Genomic DNA, 5,041 nt, shown 5'->3' on the forward strand with positions numbered 1-5,041 from the left:
TACTGGCCAAAAAAAAAAAAAAATCAATCACAGTTGATTTTGTTTTAATTGAAAACTCTATGACAACAAATTGAAACGGACACCCACCTCTGGAGCAGAGATCAGAGTGGATGAAGAAGTGAAAGATGTGGAGAGGGAGAGCAGAGGGATAACCTACACACTAACACACACCACTGGTGACAGCTGGGAAAAAAAGAAAAGAAAAACGGGACGTCTATATCCAGGGATCAGGGGAAAGTCAACTCCAGGGGAGACGGGGGGGTCAAAGTTGTTGCCCCTCTAAACACACAAAACCCAAACGACATGAAAACTGAGACGCAAAGCATTCCTCCGTCCTCTAACCCCCTGCCAGACATCAGCGCTCTCCCCTTTTACTACGACGTTCCACCGCAGCCTAATCTAACCTTACACTCATTCACCCAAACGTAACCGGACACCGCGGCTGAGAACTGTCCAAATAATCTGGAGAACCAGAACGTCAATCACAACATCAGGACCGGCCAGTACCAAAGACTGGGTCAGACCCGACAAATGGGCCACGGAACACTTGAGAGAATTAGGCCAAATCAATAGAAAGTCTGGTTAGGGGTCGTCTACATCATTGTATATGTTGTGTAAAATTGTATAACAAAGCACGATTAATTGTCTTGTTTGACGCAAAATTCAGTAATTAAAAAAAAAAAATTATACAGTTATATTATACCCAACTGTACAAAAAGTTGAGTACCTGGATTTAAGTGATACTTTAGACTCTACGAACAAATTCAACTTGGTTTTTTCGGTTTCTGCGAGTTCTTTTCTGCTCTGGTTCATGTGAGAGCTGCAGCAGTCGTAGCGCCAGCCCAGATGTTGTCATTGGTTAATATGGGCGATGACACCAGAACCAAGCCAGTAATTATCTATAGCCCCGCCCACCACCTTGTGTTTTGCCAGTCAGCAAAAAGCTCATCAACAACAATGATAATAATGTTAAATTATTGCAAAACTTCACATTGACTTCCTCAGCCCTACTGAAACAGATGAAAAAGGGTAGCCATCACCTGCCTAAGATTTTTGCACAGTCAGACCTCCTGTCAATCCCAGGCCATGTGACACAGCAGCAGCAGGGTCGGACCCTCAGTCAGATCCTCTGAACCTCAGAGAAACCAGTCGACCGTCGACCACATATGTTCCTCCGTCGAAACCTAGCTGATATAAGACGCAGCGAGTACTGACCATTTATTACTTGCAACTCTGTGACTTTGGGTCCTGTTTGGCTTGGCCACGGGTAGCTGTGGCGTGCCCGACTAGATCTGCTAAAGCCATTAAAGGGGACGAACTGAGGGGAGACAGGAGGGGAGGGGAGGGGGGGGGATACAGAGGTCTGTAAAGAATTGGCACTGGATGAGGGGAAAGCTATAGCTGAGACACAACACACACACACACCATCACGGACACACACACTTCACCGCTGTAAATGGTCACATCCTATAGAAAACACCAGGGTTTTCCTGACGCTGCTGCAGAGCAGAGGCCCGTGCAGTTGAGGCTTTGAGGCTTGGGTGCACAGAAGAGACAGATTATGGGGGTGCGATGCCAGATAGAATGTGGCGGAGACTCCATGGAGCCCACTGGGTCTGCGCTGCCTGTCAATGCGGTCGCACACGGATGATGTCACTTTTTTTTAGACTGCACATGTGGTGTACAGACACACACACGCGGCCGCGACAGACGGGTAAAAGGAAACATGTTAGCAGACAGGTTGAATGTCAGTGTTCGGTACACTTTATTAGTACTACACCAGGCGTGTCCAAAGTCTGGTCCTGGGGCCAACTGTGCTACATGAGAAGTTACTTTTGGGCCCAGTTATAACCCATTATATTTATCTAGCTTTAAGCGATCGCTAAAATATATTTTTGCGCTATTTTTGCTTACTTTTAGCTCATTCGTGCAAACTTTTATACTTTTTGGCTTTATTTATTTTGTTAGATTTTGAGTATTTTCTGTATTTTTGGGTAGGCTAACCAGTCGCTGTTTTGCTGTTATACTCGAAATATAAGGAATTTAAGGATGAAGTCAAACTTTAAGGTCTATTTGAAAAACCCTTAATTATCTACTTTTTTAAATCATCTTCCTCTTAAACCTTTTGCCATTTATTTTATGGAAACATTAATCCAAAAACTGCCTGTACTGATTTGTAATTCTGTAACTTTACTGTATGTAAAGCACCACTAGAGGGAGTGAATGACGCGGCAGTTTTTATCTCCACTGACCATCTGTTAAAACAGGTATCTGTTCAACATGAGATATATTTTCCCTGGTTGCTCTTCACGTTGTGTTTTCCAGGACAAACACCAGTGTGCTGCAGCACCTGTCAAACACGCCGATGATGTCATGGATGGAGCGTTCGCTGACAGTGACACACGGCAGCTCTGAGATTTGTTCATCAATACGACCTCTCACAGACACTGAGAGAAAGAGAGAAAGAAAAACCGTCTCTCACATATTTGATCTTTGGAACACACCCACTCTCTGCTCGTCCCTGAGTTAAAAAAATAATCTGTTTTTTTTTCTTTTTTGTTGTACCTTAAATCAGACATGTCCAGGTTTTGGCGAATCAAACTGTCTAAGGGGTTTTTCGGTTTTCAAAAAAATACATTTGTAAAATTACTTTTAAAATCGCTCAAATTTTTATGTATTGCGATCACTCCGTGAATTGAAATACTATTCAGATCCTGATAACGTATATTTTTATTTGTACAAACCACTGTATGGATTGCTGCCACCTAGTGACTGGAGGCTTGTTATCATCTGCTCTCACGTCTTTGCTAATTCCTTGTAATTTTGTGAAACAACAGTCATTATTTCTTGAGGCTATTTGCCAGATTTAGCAATAGCACTATGCTAGCCTTTTTAGCCCAATGTGGCTAGCTAAATCTCTGGCTAATTTCCATATAATCTGGTCGACTTTTACCGACCGTTTAGGAATGGCTTATCCTTGAAGTTGGATATTTTTTGCCAACAATTTTTTAGCAACTTAGAATTCTCATGCTGAATATTATTTTCATTTTACTTAGATTTTTTTGATCACTGTACCATTTCAGCTATTATTTTTGCTAATGTTGAAAAGAAGAGTTGATTTTTTTGGTCCCAGGTTAACGACATGAAGATGTGGTGTTGAGTTTCACAGGTTCCTTTGCTCCTTCATGACTGAATCTGGTCCACCTTCTAATTTAAGGCCCCTGCTCTTTATGTTCCTCATTGTTCTTTTTCTTCCTCTTGGCAGTCGTCCTCGTCTGACGTGAGCCAAATTCTGACTCTGATTTTCCCTTTTAACTCCAGGGCTCCTCCTCCTCATCAGCACCGTCGTCCTCTCACACCCCTGAATGTGTCTCCTGTTAACTTTTAACCCCCTTTTTTCCTCTTCCTTCCAACTCGGCCTCACAGACCCAAAACAAAAGCAGGGTGTGTTCTCAGTCTTAGCTCAGCTTCGCTCTTTGTGTAGGAGTGCAGCGACTGTCCAGGGCAGCCGTGTGGACCAGATGTAAGGGTCAGTGACGGCACCGTGGGGACCAGTATCTGTGTCCTTTCTCCTGGTCCCAGTGGAACTATTGACGTTATTAATCTTCTCCTCCTCAGAGACATCAGTCATCTCAGTCTGCAGGAGGCCAGGCTCTGGACACAAACACTGCTGGATCCAATATCTAGAATTCATTAGAATATTAACATGTCACATGTAGGTTCTTATTCTATTTATTTATTTTTTTACTTTGTTTTCTAATCAAAATGTTTCTAATTGTGCTACAGGCGCCTGATCAGCAACGGCTGTTGTAATTTGACCTGAAGTTGTTTTTTTTAGAGAGGTTTTTGTTCAAAAAAGGAAAAAGTAATCAAGAATTTGTTATGATTTTGGAAAAAAAAATGGTTTTGTAAAAATCAGTGTATTTGTGAAAAACAGGTGTACAAACCTTAGATTCTTGTCTCTGGTCGAGGAGCGGGACATGTCCACAGCTCCAGACCATCATGTGACCATTTAATCTTTGTGGGTGTAAAACCGTCAGTTAAACGTCTATACATTTACTGCCTTTCTCTATAGAGGTGGCGGACATTCCAAGAGTTAACCGTCCAGGTTTTACATGCACTCCGGGGGTGATCGCTGAGGTGAATACGGTCGTCCGGCCTGGGCCAACACCCTCGGCTGATAAAACCACCCATTCTCTGCTGCTGGCCCCGTGCCTGCTCAACATAAATCTATATTCTTCATCATTTGTCTCGGCCGTGAGCTAATAGAGAGGCCGGACTCGCACTCGCATTCCAGAGGGTTTAGGTATTAATGTTCAGATCAGTGTGGAGGATTGTAAAACGGAATCCTCCTGCTCTCTGAGTGTGATGAATGACTCGGGTCAAGGCTCGTTGAGTCTCTTCAGCGCAGGATGTTTTGAAGAGTTATAAGCTTCATAAATCTTCCAGTGTAATTACAACAGGAGCACGCATTTGGTAAAAAATGACTCCTTCAACTTTGAAGAAAATCTAAATATTTGCAGTCATCATCGGGGATAGAGGGACAGGGTTTGGAGGGAGAGTGGGTGGGGGGGGGGTACACGATGTGAGAGTTCAGTGCAGCCGTACACGTTAACCTGGCATGAGTGGGATTTTAACAGCATCTTAGCAGAAGTATGTATGTCAAACCTGGGTCAGGAGCCATTTGCAAATAATTAGTGTTGTTTGTGTAAAACGTTCTGGAAGCAGTAGAGTCGGGCTGTGCAGCAGTAAAAGTCCAACAGCATCAGGTGAGCCCTCAGTCCAGCAGTGGGAGCCGCTGCACAGCCGAACCAGTCACAGGTGTAAATAATCAAATGAATGATTGCTGAGTTTCATGCAACTTCCTCGGTTCCAGAGTGCGTGCCGGTTCACTGTCACACCACGGTGAATTACACGGACTGAGCAGAGCCGTCATTAATGTGATTAGAAACACTGTGAATCTGGAAATTTTTACTGCTAATGGACTTTTTCCACAATCCTGGCAGAGCACGCCGAGTGAGCGGCCACGTGAGGTTATGGG

At 43.6% G+C, this 5,041-nt stretch overlaps 1 protein-coding gene across 3 annotated transcripts in view; it reads left to right on the forward strand.

Annotated features, from left to right (window-relative positions):
• Nucleotides 1-5,041, forward strand: part of LOC103395499 (protocadherin-16-like) — a 124,203-nt gene that overhangs the window by 14,977 nt on the left and 104,185 nt on the right. The window contains exons 1-2 of one of the 3 annotated variants that reach the window (XM_025065697.1): nt 3,069-3,529; nt 3,619-3,715. The exons of 1 other annotated variant lie outside the window; for it this stretch is intronic. The gene's annotated coding sequence lies outside the window, so the exon portion shown is untranslated. Of the gene's footprint in view, nt 1-3,068; nt 3,530-3,618; nt 3,716-5,041 lie in introns of those variants that run through there. One more of the 3 variants, XM_025065696.1, reaches the window with a different exon arrangement.

Source organism: Cynoglossus semilaevis, chromosome 19, assembly GCF_000523025.1.
Source record: "Cynoglossus semilaevis isolate Cse_v1.0 chromosome 19, Cse_v1.0, whole genome shotgun sequence".
NCBI lineage: Eukaryota > Metazoa > Chordata > Actinopteri > Pleuronectiformes > Cynoglossidae > Cynoglossus > Cynoglossus semilaevis.